Source organism: Salarias fasciatus, chromosome 10 (genome assembly GCF_902148845.1).
Source record: "Salarias fasciatus chromosome 10, fSalaFa1.1, whole genome shotgun sequence".
In the NCBI taxonomy this organism is placed as follows: Eukaryota; Metazoa; Chordata; class Actinopteri; order Blenniiformes; family Blenniidae; genus Salarias; species Salarias fasciatus.
In genome coordinates, this window is record NC_043754.1 from 3,260,354 (window position 1) to 3,280,962 (window position 20,609).

Here is a 20,609-nt window from a genome sequence, read left to right on the forward strand (position 1 = left end):
TGTTGAAGTTAAAAACGTGATGGAAAAAAAAAAAACAAATCTCAAAGGCCTGGGAGGCTTTGCTGCGCCTCTCTTATTGTCCTAAATAAAGAGATTTCAAAGGGGAGCATTCTTTAAAAACAGTGTGCAGCTGGAGCAGAACCGTGTGCAGCCACCGAGGCTAAGCTAGCCGCCGCCGGTTGACCTAATCCCCCCCCCCAGACTTCCTGTTTCCTGCCCCTCGTGCGCGCCGTGCGGCCGCCGAGGATCGGGGCTTGTTTGGAGGCACCTTTGGCGGCGCCGGCCGGAGCTGCGACTGTCACGAGGAATTTAACCTTTTAATTTTGTGGATGAGCGATCAGGAAGGCGGAGAGGTGAGACGCAACGCCGCGCTGCTTTTTTCCTCGCAGCTCTCAGCTCCACCTTTTGTACTTCACACGTGTTTCTGACTTCCTCGTTTCTTCTAACAGCAGTGATTTTAAGGACAATCACAGAAGACGAGAAAAGAAAACATCGAACTTCTGCTTCAAACTGATTAACACTGACATGTTTTTGTCCCTTTTTGCCTTGAAAAAAACTGTCCCTGCAAACATCGCCCCATTTATTATTTAAAATGTGATAAAATATTGCAATTGCTTTTAATGACAGTGTTTAAAAAGACTAGTAATTTCTGTTGCATGTTATTTGAAAAAACACTGCAGGACAGCTGGATAAAATGACCTCAAGCAAAAACAGTGATAGAAATATTCCTCAATTTGACTCATTTTTAAGCAAAAAAAAATTATCATTTGTGTGTTTACTTCCCTTCTCACTATATCTAAATATGAGTAAAATTCAGTTGTGGTGTTTTCAACAGTGAATTGTGCTCACAGTCAGAGAAAAAAAAAAAAAGAAGTTTTGGATCGATTTCAGGCAGAACTCGAGGCAAAAATCATGTACGAGACAAACCGGAGCAGAACCGAGGAGAGGTTGTTATGGAGACGGGAAACACGGCGCCACGTGACTGAAAAGAAACCACAGAACACCGATTCAGGAATGCAACAAAATGTTTCAAGTTCTGGAGTCCAGGAAACACAAATACGAAATGTCTCCCACTGTTTTAGTCAAGCTTTTCTGCTTCTATTTCAAGTTTAGTGAGCATGTCTTATTATTCTCCTTTCACTGAGTAACAGATTACAAGTAGTTACGTAAAAAAGGCCCAAAAAACTGTCACACTTTAACATGTACTGTGAAATATAATCTATGAACTATATTATGTGTATTATGAACCATTTGAAGCCTTCAATCGGTAACAAAACAGATTTTGATGCTGCTAAAGTGCTAAAGGTTAGCATTTAGCCTTTAGCATCCTGCTTGGTGTGGTCAGTACCAAAGCTTCAGCTAAAGGAAGTGGAAACAGATGTTGTGACGGGATGAGCTGTGATCTCCTCAAAACGGGGAACAAGAGCTTCAACAAGTCAAACTACCCGCTGGTTCAGGAATGGGGAGAACTAGTTTTCAAAGTCGTAACATTTTATTTAAATTACTGGTTTAGCGAGATGACAACATTTAATCTCTTACAGCTAAGTTTGGAAAATATTAACCTCGGACTACTGGCCAGCGGGAAAATGACAGCTCAGTACAAACAGAACAAACTAACCAGCTCATACTTGTTCAACTGTTTAGAGAACTAGTTGTAGTCATGTAAAGTGAACTAATGTGTTTTTATTCATTCCAAAACACCCAAAAAGTCCGTCTTTCTGTTGTTAACTTAGTGCCAAACAACCGTCTCAAGGCACTTTTACAGAGAAAATCCAACTATTCCACATGACAATGACAAGAGAAAGTCTTTTAACAGGAAGAAACCTGCAGAACCAGACTCAGAGGAGACTTTCTGAGACCAGAGTAGGTCTTAAGGATTCAAACCCTGGTCCGGACAGCTGTGACACCTTCCTGTAAAGTCTCCTTGAAGCTGGATCGCGCTCACAGTTCCCGACAGTGTGAGCGGCATAAGGACCCGAACTTCACCATCACGGGGAAAAACCCATGTGATATCTAATGAGATGAAAGCTACAATAAAATCCATTATTAATATGGCTGCAATACTCCCATCAAGCCCTGCGGATCCACTCCAAGTCCCCCGGGCATGCTTTAGTAATTTCTATCAGGCTGTATCACAGTGCGACTCCACCCATCTCTGTGATTGTTATTATAATGACTCAGTGGTTTGTCGGCCAGCTCTCGCTCCGTTCCTCCAGCACTGAAAGTACCTAAAGTGCTCCCAAAGTCTAAAGATTGTAATCTCTGATGTCATATTGATGCATGGCCCCAAGCAGCTCCATTAGCAGCCTGGGAGACTGACTTTGTGGACTCATGCAATGTCTGCCTGTACTTTTACATCCGGGAGGAAATTTAGATGATAGTCGGGCTATTAGTTCTGTTCCAGAAAACATAACCTTATCACCGTCCAGAAAAAAAAAAAAAAAAATCGCCCTCCATTACGTTCACCTTGTACTTCTGTATCCTCCGCTTGTATATTGGTGTAAAATATGAGACGGGGAGCTCTCTCTCTTTTCTGGATGATACAAATTGGACAAATCCAGGGGAATACCGGCTCTCCCAGGACCCAAACTCAGCTGTATGAAATAATAATTGAGGCCCATTAATAACGAGATACTTTGCAGAGAGAAAGCCGTTGAAGCCCTGTCCCCCCCCCCCCGTCGCAGGGATTTCAGGTCACAGCGGCGGCGCATGAATAGTTCAGCCCAGCATGCGGTGTGCTGCCAAGAAAACGAGGACTTGAACCCGGCACCTCGGGCCAAATGGGGAGGCGTGTAAACTCACACGTCTCGGCGCTCCCCGAGCGCCGCCCTGATATGTACAGCTGCTGTAGGGCGAGCGGGACATTGTCCTCGCGCGGTGTAACGGGCACCGCAAGCCGATACCTGACGGAGCGGCGAACACATGACGACGGCGTAAACACACACACACACACACACACACACACGAGAAAAGAAAGGGAAAAAAAACCAGCAGACGCACAAGGCTGCCTCAGAATAAGTCACACATTCGACCGTCCCGCTGATTAGCGAGCTTTTAAAACTCACTACTTAAAAAAAAAAGCAAAGTACTCTGATTACTCCGACGGCGGTTTCTGCTAACTGCCAGACGACGGCGGCGGCCCACTGCGGTATAATTCAACCCGCCACAGGAATTTACGACTTTAAGGCTCCTAAAAACACAAGCGCCGTGTATTTAAATCGTACAAAGCCTCCTTGTGCGGCGAGCGGAGAAATGTTCGCACACGCCGACAGGAGTAGGAGCGTCCGAGGCGGGAGAGCGTCCGAGGCGGGAGAGCGTCCGAGGGTCCGAGGCGGGAGAGCGTCGTACAACTTCCCCGTTCAGCTCTGGACTGTAGAGAGTACTGCTGAACAGTATCTGGCGAGAACAATACCACCTATGATAATGATTCTGCTTGACTATTACTAACCAGGACATCTAGAGGAAGCTAGAACTAATGTTAAAAGAAGGCTTCCATTCATAATTTAAGCATTTCATGAGATAATCAATGAAAAGCATGAAGAGATTAGCAATGTCAAGGTTGTCGGTTCGATCCTGATCTCTGCTTTTCTGTGGTATGACACTGAACACAAAGTCAGTCGTTCTGTCGGCTGAGCAGCTTGACTGCCACATAGATATGCGATTTTAGCACCTAAAACAGATCAATATGGAATTTAAGCGTTTTCCTCGTCCATTAGTGACAAATTCGCTCTCGCAAGACAATGAGGCTGGTGTCAAATTACATCAGCAGGACGGTCCATGATGATTTATGGAGAGTTATGTTTTAAAACATAATGAGAAAAACTTTACATTCTGATTCTAACTGAAACCCGCTGGCGTACAGAAGCCCTGACGGTTGAATAGTTTCCATCTGCAGTGAGCTGACGGTGGTTCGTCCTCCCAGAGCGCATTCCTGACACCCTGACGTTGAAGCTCACCTCAGAAACACTCTGTACATACAGGAAGGCGTGGCGTGGCGTGGCGCGGCGCCGTACGTAAACCGTGCCTCCTGCCACATTGCAGGTGCAGCCGGAGAGCGAGCGAGCGAGCGAGCGCCACTTCCAACAAGAGCAACAGTGAGCGACACTAAACTTCCCGTCCGAAAGCAGCTGCTGACGCTCTGCGCTCGGCCGTGCGTGCTCTCCGCAGCGAGGGGGAAAATAATAAAAAAGGAAAGAAAAAAAGAAAGGTGGAATTCACGAAAGCAAAAAACTGACTTCAGCTCGAACAGCCGCCATTGGTTCACTGTCCCTTTAAATAACTTTAAGACCTTTTTTCTCTTCTCTGCCTCCCTCCCTCGAGGTTTATCACAGCGACTCCTCTCTCTCTCTCTCTTCACGCACACACACACTCTGTATGTGTGGCTGGCAACTACAAAGCAGTTAGCCAAGCATCTCCTGGCTCAGTGCAGAGAGAATAAGACACTCTCATTACTGGCCTTAAAAAGCTCCTGCCCTCACAAAATCCACTGTAGACCCAGACGCCGGCGCAGAAAGTCACCGGAAAGACTCCCGGAGTTTAAAGGCTACTTTTTCCTCTCCTGCACACACACACACACACACACACACACTGAGCCTTTACAACTCAATTGACATGTGAGTGTGTGTGTCTGTGTGTGTGTGTGTGTGTGTGTGCATGTCTGCGGTTGATGGTTTCTGCCTCCCTCCCTCCCTCCCTCGCCGTCCCCCTTTTCCTGTTCCTCTTTAATGTCACAGGGCTGGCTCATATGACCTTGAGCGGCAGCGTTGGCACGGCGAGAGGGAGAGCTGCCTCGCCTGCGGGCGCCCTTGAACTGGATCTGCAAGACAAAAAAAAAAAAAAAGGAAAAAAAAACCTTCACGCAGCCTGATAGACATCTCAGCCCTCCTCCTCCTCCTCCTCCTCCGCACCTATCCCCCTCTCCCTCTCTCTCTCTCTTTTCTCCTCAGCTCTTTTATTCAATCTACGCCACTCCTTATCTGTTCCCCCTGGTGGGAAGAGATTTATCAGGATGCTGTATCTTTAACCTCTCTATCAGACTGAGATAGAAACAGAATTTCAAAATGTCTGACCGGCCTGCGCAGGGTTTATTTTTAAACCGCCTCCATCGCCGTGCCATGTGAGGGACGGGGGCTCCGGGTGGGGGTGCTCCGCGGCCCCTCCACCCGGGAGGTGTTGTTTACTCCAGATTGTTCCACCTGGCACACGCTGACCTGTAGCTTCAAAACAAAGGATGAGCGTCGGCCGGGCGGCCAATGGAGGCTCTGCTCCCCGTCACCGAGGGGGGGGCAGTCTGGGGGGGGGGGGAGCGGTAACTCAGGGCTGCTGCTGTTTTGACAGGTTGATGATGACCTGCTGGGTCTCAGTGAAGACCTCTGATTTTCTAAAGTAAACAGCACAGTCCACAGTCCAAAGTCTGAGTCTGCTCTGTCAAACTGTTTTCTTTTTTTTTTTTTTTTTTTGGAGCGGAGTCAACTAGAAAACACACCAGCAAAGCTTCTTTTTTATAAACACTGGGAGACTCGGACCAAAATCCCAGGTAAACATTAGCATTGCGAAGCCACGGGTTCGATACAGCTTGAAAAATTCCAGAAAGCAAACATTATCGATCCAATATAGTTCTGGCAAACCTGATGGGAAGAGGTTCACAGAGTGCACGTACGCAGCCGTGCCGCCCATCCAGCAGACGCAGATTCATCTGGCGCTGGATTGTTGCGACTTGAAATTTACCCACGAGGCCGAGGTGCATGAGTCACTGTTATTTCAGAGGATTAGCTACTGGCTGAACGTGTTTCTCCAGCACTCCGGCAGAAGTTATGGGTCGGTCTGATGGGAGGAAAGCAGCGGTTTGTGAAGGCAGAGGAGGACAAGCAGGAATGGTGATGACTCACCAACAAATAGCGAGAATTAATCGATTCGTAAACATCTGATACGTGACTGAAGAAGCGAAGAAAAACATGGCGAAATATTTCGAAGAAATATGCTGATTACCTAAATTTTGATGAAGCTCGTAACATATTTTTTTTCCAGCAGGAAGCTTGAGGAGCGAAAGCCACAGAGAAAACAGACTAATAGAACGGAGAATATTCAGGAAACTGAAGCTTTGTGAATCCAGGCTTTCCAGACCCGAAGGCACTGGGGAGACTTTACTCAGCAATGTAAGAACAAAGCGTCCACATAAGGTCTGCTGTGGGGGGAGTCGTCCTCGTAAAATATAGAATCTGAACGCCGTACCAACCAACCGGCAGCTACCGAAGACGAGTTTTTTAATAGATCAAATCACTTCATGTTGCGATTCGATGCCAGCGCTCGGGACAGGGCCACGCCCTGTTCGAAGACGGAGACGCTCGGCCGTCGCTCCGTCTGCTCGGCGACACCAAGGCGACTGCATCCGTCTGAGACGTGCAAAGACCACGAACTGCGGAAGAAAGCGCCGTGATAGTCACCTGGAAAGTTACCAAGGAACTAATAGGAGACAGCTGCTGCACTGATCTGCAGGAGCAGCACCGGCTCCGGCAGCATCAGAGCTGCTGCTCAACGGTACTGTAAAGGTTATGCGAGGCGTTTCGTCTGCAGATAAAGCAACAGAAGACTTCAGTCTGGGTTTCCCAAACCGTGATCCAGAGGGGGGGGGAGGGGTAAACTCCGGGGCTGTTTCTGCTCTGACGCTGTCAAAACTTTGACAAACATAATGAGAACAGGACATTTTAAAGGATCTGTTGATTGTGAGGAGCGACAGGAGGAATTCACACGGCCTTCCAATGAGAGTCATGTAATCAATTGCTTGACATTAAGTGATCGGTATCTAAGAGGCTGAACTGGTTTCACTTCTCCACATTAGTGAGCTTTAATGAGCTTCAAACGAACGCTGGGTTAAATGTCAGCGGCGCCTCCTGCACACGTAACACGGCTTCACTTCTGGTTATTCGCCGCGGCCGAAGCCGGGACGGCGAGAGCGTTTCGCGGCGCTCCGCGTTGGAAAAGTATCGGTCAAGAAGAGAGGATTTCTGCTTTTGCTGGAACACGGTGGCGAGGAGCGTTCACCCGGTTTGTGTAAAGCAGAAGGAAACTGCACGAAGTAAGTTTGTGTTTGGAGGGTTGGAAGGAGATCAATGAAGTGTGTACAATTCCAGGTTACCAGAAACATTCCAGACTTTTTGTGTGTGGTTTTTTTTTTGGTAAGTTAAAATGAACTCATGAATGGAAATACATGCATTAGTGCAATAATAGTCCTATCAGCTGCAGAGCTGAGCGTGGGAGGCCTTGAGGTCTGGAGACGGGCCCTCCTCCTCGCCCTCCTCCGGCTCCCCTTCATGCCTGACCTTTCGGAACTGTAATGTTATCACATGTCATACGTGGGCCTGCAGGAAACCATCTGCTGAAGGCGCTGCGGTGGCTCCCTATCACAAACAAACCTGAACATGACGCTGGCCCGAGCAGCCGGGCACTGGTTCCGACTGGTTTCAGTGCTCAGCATGCCTCACCTTCACACACACACACACACACACACACACACACACACTCACACACACACGTCCAGGAGACAGACGGTGACACACGTACGCCCCCTCAGAGGCTGCTTCCCTGAGCCACGCGAGCCACCAGCAGTCTTCTCAATTAGCGTTAAGGGGCTTTCGAGCCGAGACACGAAGTTCTGCGGCTAAGAATAACAGGCGACGGAGACGGGTCCGCCCGCCGCTCGGCGGGCTCCAGGGGAGCCGTGGCACCGAGGAGCGCCGGGCGCGCGGACTAACGCCGAGCCTCGGCGCTAATCCCATCCCCCGCCGCGTTCAGCCCCACCTCGGGATATTATGTTATGTTTGTTAGGGTGACACACTGGCTAATAAAGCTGTTTTTACACAGAGTGAAACCAATATGATTAGCATTAGCAGGCAGAGGAGGAAACATACCAGAGCCGCCTCTGTTTACGCCCATAAAAAGAAACTAATATCTACTTTTCATATCAGGGATATGAGTGTGCTGAAATATTAAAATGGCCCACTATAGATCCTCCCCCCCCCACCCCCCCACCCTCTCATGGAGGAGCCAAAAAGCAGGCTTGGTTGTGGAGGCACTACAGTGTCCTGAGAGATTCATTACAGGCAGATTTGTTCCACATAGTGAAATATGAGTGAGCTCTGCTGCCTGAAAATTGCATTGCTTCCATAAGCGGACCCCCGATGCCAGAATAAGCCCCCATTTTCACTCCTGAAGCTCGACGCGAGCAGCCACGGCAATTATCGGTGAGGAGGAGATGAGACGTCGGTGTTTATCCAGCTTCGTCTGGCCTGAGACGCAGTGGGACGACGCAGAAGCTGAGAGGGAAGGAGCGCGCGAAATCAATATCGAAAAATACGTGGTGGGTGATTCCTGCCCCCTCCCCCCTCCCCCATCACCCCACCCGGCTCGAGGGGGGGCAGTTCGCCAAAAATCAACACGAGCAAAATGAACGCCGTGTTAAATGTTGCTCCAGTGAAAAAAATTCAGTAGAGCAGTCGGGTTTTACCAGCAGGTCAGCGGATCGGAACGGACCAGAAGAATTCAGGATATTTTTATCTTCAACAGATAAAACCGGTGTTTCCCTCCTGCGGCCAACAGGTGGCAGCGTTACAGACGACACTCTGTTATTACTCCCAGAGAAGAAGTCAAGCTACACAAGCCAACAATCCACCAATAAATCCATCAAAAGGTTTTTTTTTTTTTTTTTAACACCACAAGTCGATAATACTGGTTCAGATTTTATTTATTTATTTTATTTATTTATATTTTATTTATTCATTTCCTATTTGTGAATTTCACAATAAAACCACATAATTTTCTTGCTTTGAAAGATGTTCCTATTCTTGTGTTTTATCTTCTTTTTCAATCGAGCTGAAAGAAAATACAAATTTTCAAAGTTTAAACTTAAATTTATGTACCTCAGTTTCACAAAAGCCTGTAAAGGAGCCAGTCTTGTTCGAAAGTAAAACACTTTTATCAAAATGCTGCTCACATGAGTCATCTTACTACATCTTAAACATTCCGCCATGCTTGTAGTTTGAAGCTTTAACAACTAATTTAAGTGATTTTTACAGCCAAAGAAAAATCCTTCATAGTTTTAAAAGCATCTTGAGGTGCTAGAATTATAGCACAATATGCGACAAACACAGCATTTAACCTCTGATCCATATTTAAGAAAGAAACAATAAGTCACGTTTGGATATGATGAAATTATTGTTAGTTTATTGTTGTTTTTGACAAAATCACAGATAAATGGGTTGATTTCTTTTCACCAAAACAGGCTCAGTCGGTAACAAACACGCTTATTACCTGGTTTGTGAACATCAGCTCCACAATATCGAGCATAAATGCTTCTAATTGTGCGTTTTCTATAAAGTTGGCGGCACGATTTCACCGCATGCATCTCTTCCATTTCAAAGACTTTTCTTTTTTTGTTTAAACCGTCCGCCGAACGTTTTCTCGCATGCGAGCGAACGGAGAATTCACGTGTTCGGCTGTGGCACGGATAAACACGCAAAGGGGTCAGCGCAGCTGAATAGGCAAGTGTATCGCCGCCGCCGCTGCCGCTTTCTAAACCGCGGTTGAACTTGGTACAGTAAATAACCTGACCTGAATAGAGTCAAGCAAATCTGGGAGAAAGCTGGCTCTATATTTAGAAATCAGCAGAAATCCGCATGTCAGGGAGAGAGACAATGTGAAAAGACGCTGTACTTAAAAATCGTGTGTGTGTGTGTGTGTGTGTGTGTGTGTGTGTGTGTGTGTGTGTGTGGTTTGAGCTTTGAGCTTGTCAGGTCTGACTGCGGTAATCAAACGCTATTACCGCAGCCTGAGAGGGGGGAGAGCGGGACTTATAGGAGGTGGTGCTGCTTCACAGACTTTCTGTGCTACTGTAAAGCTCACATTATGTATGTCCTCCCTCTTTCTCTCTCTCGTATTTGAAGTGCGGGGCTGAGGGGGAGCGAGGAGAGACCTCGGCGCTCGGCTTGGGGCGTATAATCTATGGTTCATTTGCAGCTTTTCTCCCTGGTATGACAAGCCGTTTACAAGACGTAGCCTCTGCCGCTGACCCAGTTCTGAGTGGCTGCGTCTCGCGACAAGGCCCTGCCTCCCCATCAGGCCCTGCTCCTCGTCTAACTGACGATAACACCGCCACCCTCTGCCTCCGTGAACTGTGGGAAAAAAAATAGGTCGCCCTGACCCACTTTTCTCTCTCCCTCTCTCTCTCTCTCTCTCTTTTCTCTCTCTCTTGATTTTTTTTCTCCTCTCCCCTCCCTGAGATCGTGCGAGGAGTTTTCTGCAGAGCATGATCGAGAGAGACAGTCAAAGCAGGAAACAAAGGGAGAGAAGAAGTTAAATGAGACCAGACTGGGAGACCTCTCCGTGATCGGGAGCCGTGCTGCCGTGGCCTTTGGAACCGACGCCACCCTTAGAATAAAAAAATAAAAACAACAGAACCCTCTGATTCTTTGATGCTAACACTGCTCTGGAGGTGAAACGCCGTCCCCGGTCCCCCTCTGCTCGCTCGCCATCATCTCCTGTCTCACTCAGAATGCTAAATTGGACCCTCTTCTTTATTTAAACAAGACACACACACACACACACACACACACACACACACACACACACACACACACACACACACACACACACACACACACACACACACACACACACACACACACACACACACACACACACACACACAGCGTTCTGCACTCCTTTAGCTCCCCTGAAGGTTTGACAAGTCATCCAGATCCAGCGGGGGAAATTATGAGTCTGTCTGAGGAGCGAGAAACACCGATAACGCCTGGTAGCATGACACCGTGGCCCCCTTCCTCAACGCCTCTGTGTGTGTGTGTGTGTGTGTGTGTGTGTGTGTGTGTGTGTGTGTGTTTGGTTAGGGACAGCTCATGATGGATCCGAGATCACGCACGGCTCTCTCATGCAACCCCGTCCCTCATTAAGCCGGCGCCCACTCATGCATCGCTTTTGTAATCCCTCCATACATTAAGCGCGGCTCTGGCACGTTCCCTCCTCTTCCTCCTCCTCCTCCTCTTCCTCCTCGCCACAGCTGAGAGTTCTCATTCATTTCCAGAAAACGGAGTTCTGCTGAGAGGCGGCCTTTGTGTCGGCGCCGGATTCCTGTTTGAAGTCGTGCAATACCTAATCAACGCGCACCTTTGACTGCTAATTTAAATATTAATGCGCCTGTCAAAAAGCATCACTCACGGCCGCCTCGCCGCCGCCTTGCATCCTTTGTTTAGCTCCCGGTCCAGAGCTATATTTGTAGAAGTGAGACTGACATTTAATTATTACCTTTTAAAAACCTTTTACTTTGAAAGACGCTCGCTGAGCGGGAGTCTTTCTGCCGCCGCTCGCCCTCGGCTCCCTCAAACCCACAACATGACCTGCGGATATCTCGGACTCGGAGGCACAAATCTCTCCCAAACAAACATTCAGAGGAACGGCCACGCGGCGCGCTCGCAGGACGGTTGGCAGCCCAGATGCCGGAGACATGCGTGCGTTTGCGTGTGTGCTCGTTTGCGTCGGTTTGACACTTTAAAAAAGCGGCGGAGGGTTTGACCCGCTACTAAACTCCCTGCTAAGCTCCTGCGTGCTAATGGCGACCCGGAGCGCACTCCAGAGATGAGCCACCAAGTCCGCTGCTCCACTTTTCCCAACGAAAACGTGTCAAAAAGAAAAAAAAAAAAAAAAAAAAAAAAAAAGGGTTTGAAAGCGGCAGGCAGAGGCGGAATGTGTGTTGCGAGGACGCGGGGTGTCAGGTTCTCTTTATTCTGCGGGGGCTGCTGGTGGCGGAGGTGGAGGTTCCAGTTCCCGCTGAAAGGGGGTGGGGGGATGTAGGTCAAACCCTGCCTCCCCGTAAGCACCAAGGTCAGGCCTGAACGGACGGGAAGGTGGCTTAGAGCGGGAGAGAGAGGCCCGGGATAAACCGCAGCGGCCGACTCCTGCGCCAGCGTCGGCCCGAGACGTGTAAACACAGTTACACAAGCGCACACACACACACACACACACACACACACACTGATAACGCCGCGCGCATTACACAAGACTCGCCGTAACTCCCACTGCCTTCAAAACACCCAAACAAAGCTCAACTTTAAATGACTCCTCCGACACCTGTTGCGCCGCTCGCCCTGGACACGGCGCGGTTACACAAGAGGAAGCGCTCTGATTGGCTGAAGATCAACAATCAAACAAATTATGCAGGCTGCAGGTGCCTCCGCTGTGTGTGTGGTGTGTGTGTGTGTGTGAGCTGAAAGGTGCATCCAGGCGGGCGGGCAGCGTTCGGCGTCTGATTTGAAATGTCACATCCTGGCAGGTGATCCTGCCTTCATTTAAGTCGAGTCTGAGCAGCACAACTTTTCTTTCTCTGCACTTAATCAAGCGAAAGCTCGCGAGGAGTCGAGACGGCGGGGGAGGAGGAGGAGGAGAGCGCCGCCGCCACGGAGGAGCGTCTCTGATTAAAGTCATAATGATCCAAAACAAGTGCCGACATTTAAATATTTCTTCAGTATCAGGAGAGTAAAGACGCGGCGTCGGACTGGTGATCCGTCGACTTAAGACTCAACTTGAGCAAAGTGTTGCAGGAACAGTTTGACCTGAAATTCATACAAAAGATTCAGAGATTTTTTTTTTTAGCTTTTTTTCCCATCTTCACTGAGACCAACAGGTGTGAAAAATTAGATTTCACTTCATCTTCCGTAGGGTTTCGGCCAACTTAGATCATCGGGATGCAAAAGAATGTAATCGTCACATTGAGACTGAGCACATCGACCGCTGGGAATTATGGGAATCATAGCAGCTAGTTTAATTAAAAGGACTAATTACATGCCTCTAATTTTAATCAACATGCATGTATTAAATAGTCTTTAATGTAACCCTTCATCTGGCTAGTGGCTGTACTTACCAACTTCTACATTTCTTCCTTTATTATTAAAAAATTCATGAATAAAAAACAAGATGTATGCTGCTGTTGTGTTTGGGCGATATTCTTAATTTGGAATTATGGCTGAAAAAATGAAAACTGAGCAATATGGCAGTGATGTATCTGAAAATTTAATGGCCTATAATAGCCAATTTAGAGAATACTCTTACTTTAGGTCATTTCATTGATTTTCACCACATTTTATTATAAATAAATGGGTTGTAATTCATAGATATGCAAATATTGACACTCTGTAAGGAAGAAAAATGCAGTGATTTCAGCTAATATGAGACTCAAACATGCATCAGATGATTATCATCAGTTGTGAAACCAGAAGTTTCATAATTTATGAAAGTTAGAGGCTGCAAAACGACCCACGAGCAACAAGTTGGAAAATGTGTGAAAATGCAAATATCCACATCGATACTGGACAATATCTTGATATAATCTTACATGAGTATAGAAAATACCTGTGGATCCATGTGAGCGTTCACACACGTGAGCACGCAGCTGGAGCGCGGTACGAATAAGGACACGATTATCAAAAATGTATGAAAGGCAAGATAAAGTGTTCAATAATTCAGGAACCTGGAGGGAGGGTTTTCATACCACAGGTATGTAAACAACAGCGAGAAACCTGAAAACGTCAGTTTGACAAAATGTGTCCGACATTATAGGAGTAAAATTCCACAGTATTGGTTCATCTGCTGCGTAACGCTACTGACGCACAACATATGTCTGCATTTCCTGCATTATCTTTAGGATCTTTATGACATTAAGTAGAAACACACCACTGAACCCGCAGAGTGTGTTTTCCTCTCCAGCTGATATAAATGAACTGTGTTCTTCCAGCAGAGGAACAAACTGAAAGTCTTCAATGTAACGTTTTGAGGGACACCGAGCTGCACTCAAGTTATTTGATCACTTTTGGAGTTCAGATGATTACAGAAGCCGCCCTGAGAGGGAAAGAGAGCAGATCAGTTACAGGAGGAGCAGCAGAGGGTTTGAGCCGCTGCTAAACCACTAAACTCTTAAACATCCTGCAGCAGAAGGACCTGAAAAGGACAGATGTTCGTTTTCTGCACTTTATCTGAACGTCTGAAGCATTTGCGTAACTTTTCTGCACCTAAACCCCCGAACTAATTAATAGCAACTAATCACGCGACCAACGCTCATCCAAACGGCTGATCTTTGATTATCAATCAACCATCCTGCAACACCTGATCAGTGGTATTTGGCCTTTTAATGAGAAGAGCAGCAGAATCAGTGAAGGTTTGCCTGAATGGTTTATGGTTACCGTGCGACTCGAACCTCTCTCAGCACGCACACACTGTTATGTTCTTATCAGCTGGCAGATTAAGTTTCTTTAAGAAAACTAAAAGTATCTTTTTGTGATCATTCCAGCTCAGATTGTTGCAGCCATCAGAGCGTTTTAGTTGTGTTCCTTTGCTGTTCTGCTGCTGAAGTGACTGAAAAACACCAGGAAACAACAACTTCTCCCACATCAGAGCCATACGGTGGCTTTAACGCCGCCATACGAGGAAATAAACAGCAGTGGAATCGAAGGTGGCGGTTCTTCCCTTCCATAATAACAGACATTTGAGACTAATTGCAGACAGAATGTCTCAGAGGTGTCAATTACCCCAAAGTTAGACAAAACCTGCTAGAGGAGGGGTGAATGGGGGAGAGGGACCCCCCTCCAGCCTACTTATCCCCCCTGCTGAGTTATCTTTATCACAGAGGGGATCAAATCCAGTCCCTCCTCGTCGGGATTAAGGTTACTACACCGGATAAAACACTTCAGATGAATCTAGGTCTGCACAACACATGACAAACGCACAAGATCCATACTGCAAAGAGACACAGAGCTGCATTAATGATGTTTCCATGCATCCATGCTCTGCATGTAATCAGATGGAGCGGGGTCAGAGGTCAGCAGCCTATATGACCTAAAGAGAAAGCCAAATAAAACTGGACTGGAGGAAAAAAAAAAAAAACATGTTTAACATTCAAACTGAAGCTCAGAAGGGTTTTCGAACACCAAAACTGGATTTAATTTGGCTCAATGAACTTTAACAACTATTATTCTTCATGTAGATTTATGACATACGACAGGTTCACCTACACATCACATCTAAATCTGAATTATTTGCTAGTCTAAGCCAACATGGACTTTATTTTGAGTTATTCTACTATTTCCAGCCTGTGAACTGCAGTTCGTGTGTGTGTGTGTGTGTGTGTGTGTGTGTACTTGTACACACAGAAGTATGGAATTACTTTTTTTTTTTGCTTTTAGTGTTTTTTGCCAATTAGCTATAAAGCACTTTGAGTTAGATTTACCATCTAATAAGTGCTGTATAAATAAAAATCGATCGGTACACTTGTTCCCTTTCTGACCAGATTTCTCCTCAAAATATATGAGTAGGGAGGCATGATGGGAAACGCGCAGATTCTGGTCGCAGCCGCCGCGATGGAGCTGGGAGACGCTGAGGGGGAAGAGAGAAAAAGATATTCTCAGCGAGACAAAACGGAGCGGCAGTTTGGGGAAAAAGTGACGGTGCAGAAACTCGGGCTGCGCTTTTATTAACGCAGCTCCAGCAAAGTGGGCTGGGATCCCCATTTCCTCCGCCATGTGGCGAACACGTCCGGAGGAGAGGCGCGAGCCGGCGAGCCGGCGTGGTTTCGGCAGCGGGGGCAGCTGTGGGGGGGGGGGGAGCGAGTCCAGGCGACTGCAGCAACGCGGACCCCGGCAGGCGGCTCGGCCGGGACGTGAATCAGCGACCTTTCCCCGACGCGCCGGTATCGCGGGTTTGAGAATCGAGGAGATGACTAAACCCGCTCGCTTCGTCACCGCCCGCCAAGCCGGGTGGAAACTTGTGGCCGGCCAAATTCAGATAAGAGGGGGAGGAGGAGGGTGGGGGGGAGAGCTGGATCTGACACGACCTCGACCCCGTTTGACCTTGAAGCGATTACCCAATTGAGTGACGGCCCCCGCGGCGTCTCCACCCCCTCACCCTCGCAGACGCACAAGGTCGGGAGAGAGAGGTGGCGGTGGCGGGGGTTGGGGAGAGGCTGGGTGAAGGGTGTCACATGATTGGATCTCCTTCTGGAGAGTTACTTAAAAAGCCTCCTCAGCAATCAGGTCAAGGTCACGCACCCGGGCATTAACGCCAGAGGAGAGAGGAGGGAGAAGTGTGTAAATGTGCGTGGAGAGCGAGCGGCGTGTAAAAAAAGACTTTCAGGTTTCAGCCGGCTCAGCTGCTTTTCCTCCAGAAGCTGCAGGAAAACTTCTCCTGGCTGCTTCCCTCAGACAGCTCCATTCAACAGGACGCCTCCTCCGCCAGCGTCACACGGCGGCTTCATCTGGATTCACGCTGCTGCCGCTGAAGGCCGAGCTCCACAACAGTCTGACTTCTATCGGGACGGTTTCTTTTGACTAAATCAAAGTCAGAGGTGTCAACAAACATAAGGCCCGTGGACCAAAACTGGCCTTCAAGAGGCTCCAAGCCTTTCCTTAAAGCCACGCTGTCAGGGTGAGAGAATATAAAAACATGCATAATGCAACCGTTATAGGAGACGTTTTCGGGACATTTCACTGCATTTTGCACCAGAAGGTTTGATTAAAGTTGGCTTCGTGTTGAGATTGTAGTCGTTTTCATTAGTAAATGTTTGGTTTCCACATTTTCATCACATATACTCTGAAGAAAACCTTTCAGTTTAAAGGTTATTACAGCAGTATTTTACCAGTCCGACCGGCTGCAGATGGAACTGGACTGTTTGAGGCCTCTGAACGAAAACGTGTTTGACATTTAGCTCCTTTTTCCTTCTTTTTTCCCAACTCAAATAATTGAGTAATTCTGAAATTTCAACACTGTTTAGGACTTGTGTTAATAACTTAAAACCACCAAAAAACATTTGAACCTTCACCTTTCATCCCAATCCTTCACCCTGAACTCAACTTAGCAGTTTACCAATAATAAAGATCCCTTTAATGCATTTCATTGATTGTTTTTACTTAAATATTTCCGTCTCGCAGACAGAAACATGAGGATTCATGTTCATCTGCCTCATTTTTTGCCTTCACAACTGATTACTGTGAGAACTGCAACCCTTAAAGCAGCTGTGTGTGTAACGACCTGCTTGGTCGAGCTGCTGGTTTTTACAGTGCAGAGGGAGGTGGGGATGGGGGGGGGCGAGGGGGGATCTACACGTTCAGCAGTCCTGGCTCCTCGATAACTTGAAAACACAAGTTACGATTCTATTAGCTGTATTAATCTTCCTGCTTAGTGGACACTTTTATTCAAAGTCACTTACACGATTATCACTCTTGCACATCTCTTTCCAGTTCTGCAGCTGGATATTTACTGGACGAATCCAGGTTAATTGCCTTTGCTCAAGGGCACGGGGTGAGCAGAGTATGAGCCAGCAATCCTCTGGTCCACCAGTCCATTCTCCCTCGGTGAGAGGTCGTACGGCCGCCTCCAGCCATCCGCCCGCCGCGCAGCCAGAAAACCTTCTATCGCAGGAGGAAGCCCGCTCTCCCGCTCTGTTTACCCCGCGAATCACGCCGCCCGGCTAATGGACGCACAAGTAGGCTGGAAGTTCACAAAAGGACGGCGCGTTTCACAAATTCAAGAGGTTACTTTGCGGGTTACGGGAAAATGCGGCGGCGGCCGAAAACATATTTATTCAGCCCGTGCGTTCGTTTAGAGATTTAAATAGAGAATCGGGGCCATTAGGCGGCCCGGCTCGGAGCACCTCTAATGGACTCTGGCTCTGGATGAATGAGGAGCGTCTCCCCTGGAATCACGTGCGGAAGCGGAGGAAGAGTGTGTGACATTCCTCCATTAGGAGAGCCGGATAAATGCGCCGCGGATCCGTCTGAACCGGCGCTGCCTCCTCTCTCCGCGGCCACCCGCACAGGTCCCCTGTTGCCCGGCAACAATTCAGCTCATCACCAGAAGCCAAAAAGTTACACAATTACAGTTCGGGCCAAAAGGAGGATTTGGGGCGTGCGGCGCAGCGCGGAGCGTCGCTCACCGAGACGCGTCCGTCTTCTGGAAGACGCCGCTCTCCGGTCAACGAACATCCCGAGGTCGCACGAAAAAAGATGCTCTTGGGTGCAGGAGTTTCACAACGTCTGGATTTTCCCAAACCCCCCCCCCTTCTTTCTTTCTTCCTCCCACAGTGGGAATACATATAAGGGCCAGAACCTGGGAGCATAAAGTGCATATGCACTGCATATCCCCTCCACCCTATACCTCCGCCCTCCGCCTCCCCGCTCCCTCCCCTGTCGTTCCGTGCAATATATCCATCATTCATTCATAAATTCTGAAAACCTCCTCTTTAGTTAATTGCCTGGGAAAATTTAATTTCAAACGAAAGCTTTTAAAAGAGAAAGATATAATTAAGTTGCAGGGATCTCGCTCCCTCTCTCTTTCACTCTCTCTTTTCTTTGCCCCCGCCTCGCGCTGGCAGTCGGGGTGGGGGCGGGCGAGGGGGCGATGGAGGCAGGGGGACATGTGCCTGAGCGGAGCGCTGCACCGTGTCAGGGAAGTCATACACCCATGTTTAAAGCAGAAACGTTACGTAAAGCCTGTCCTCACCCCCACCAGCCACCCCCCCCTCCCTCTCTCTCTCTCTCTCTCTCTCTCTCCCTCTCTCTCTCTCTCTGCACAGGCTTTACTGCACCAGACGCTGTGTCCTTGCCTGGGCTGCTCAAGGTTTCCCAAAAGGACAGGCTGCTAAGAAGTTGGGAAGGACGAGGGCCCTGTGATAGCCTGCGAAAAAGAAGCGGGTGGGCGGGAGGAGAGGGGAGGCGATGGAGGGAGGGTGGAGAGAGAGAGAGGGAGAGAGAGAGAGAGAGAGAGAGCGCTGCCTCTGCTGCCTGTGACAGCCTTGGACTTTGAATTCAGCGCCAGACAGGCTCATGCATCAATCCCTCAACTTACAAAGACAAGGCACTAACCTTGACGAGGCCAGGGACTCTTCAGGAATGAGTGGCATTTTCACTTAGCCCCGAGCTTCTCCACCCACCCCCACCCCAGCCCCCCCGCCCACCCCCACCCGCCCGCTCTGCTCTCCTGCCACATAACCTGGTTAAAATAAGACTCCGTTGAATAACAGCCAAGCCTCCAACCTGTGGACCCGGCGACCTGTTGTTCTGCCCTCTGACCCCTAGGCTTCTTAGGCCGCGCCGAGGGGACGTCGGGCATTAATGCATCTGAGAACGGCGCAAATAGCAACCGAGTACAGGAGGCACGGGGCTGCGGCCTGACGCCTGTCACGGACGCTCCGGCGTGACCGGGAGCCGCGCCGAGACGTCCGGGCTGGACCGGCGCTGCCTTCATGACGGCGTCTTCCTGAGCAGCTGCAGACAAGTATCTGCTGTCTTTATCCTCTGTATTCCTGCGTAACCAAACAAGGCACACTCTATCTCACACACACACACACGCGCGCACACACACGCTCGGCCCGGGCATGCCTCCTATCTATGAGCGTCTGTCCTCATTCCCCTTGCTGCCCGCCTACTCTCTCACCAGCCTGTGACATTGGCCCGCTCGTGGCGAGGCAGACACTTTCCCCCCTCCGTCTGACTGCAGCATCCCAGCTCGCCACGGCGCCCAAGACGAAGACGCCTCCCTACTGCACCTCCACAGCCGGGGGGGCGAGCAGCGCTGCTACAGGAGCGGGGGGGGGGGGGGGGGGGGGAGTCAGTTCCTACTCCACTCCTCTGCTGTGACCACACCAAGCAGTCAGCTCCTCTCACATCACCCAGGAGGTCTGCTGCTCCCCTGCTCCCCGCTGCCGCTCCTCACTTTTTACTTAACGTGGGCGGCGGGGGGGGGGGGGGGGGGGGGGGGGGGGGGGGGGGGGGGGGGGTGTCGATGTAGCTGGTGGCTGAAGACCAAACTACAAGCTAGCTGGACGCCGTCGTCCCCCGCTTCGGCGTCAATCGATCAGCTCTTGCAGCCGACGGCGGATAACATCTCACTGATTCCACAGCCCCCAAAAAAATAATTCTAAAAAACTGATTTCTGTCGGGAAGATTAAAGGTCAGCGTGTCGAAGGGAATCTTTAAAAGGTGGCTGCTAACAAGTAGCTCCATAAGGCACCAGAGAGGAGCCCGTGCAGGTGAAGAAAAGTGAATAAAACCTGTTATTATCGGCCAACGTCATTATTTCCAACTCCTTTAACAATCAAGCAGTCCCAGAGCTCGTTCCAGGATTTCAGTTTTTTTTGACACTGAAAGATTTTTCAGTCACTGCAGATGAAATTTCAATTAAAGAGAATTATTAAAGACAGGATGGCAAAATGCTGAAATCCACAATGCTAAAACAACACAAGTCACTCGACAGGTAAACGGCAAGAAAAAGAACAAACGGCAAAAACTGCAGAAATTTCTGAAAAAAAAAAAAAAATGGCTAGTAGAACTAAAGCTAAACAATCATTTCATACTATATGAGTTTGAAAAGCTATGTTGGGGTTATTTCCAAAGTTACGCATGTTTAGCGGCTCCAGGCTAATTTATTTGGTGGAAAGTGGCCAAAAGCAGCTCTTTGGGTCATAAACGTTGCAGATCTCGGGTTCGGGTCGGCTGCCAACAGAAATGCGTCCTCTCCTCCGTCCTGCCGCTCCTCGGGCCTCCTTCCTTCCACAGTGCAGC

The 20,609-nt window shown here is 48.7% G+C and overlaps 1 protein-coding gene across 3 annotated transcripts in view; it reads right to left on the reverse strand.

Annotated features, from left to right (window-relative positions):
* Positions 1 to 20,609, reverse strand: part of nrip1b (nuclear receptor interacting protein 1b) — a 52,112-nt gene that overhangs the window by 24,012 nt on the left and 7,491 nt on the right. Inside the window, exon 1 of one of the 3 annotated variants that reach the window (XM_030100316.1) lies at positions 4,750 to 4,769. The exons of the other annotated variants lie outside the window; for them this stretch is intronic. The gene's annotated coding sequence lies outside the window, so the exon portion shown is untranslated. Of the gene's footprint in view, positions 1 to 4,749; positions 4,770 to 20,609 lie in introns of those variants that run through there. 3 annotated transcript variants of the gene reach the window in all.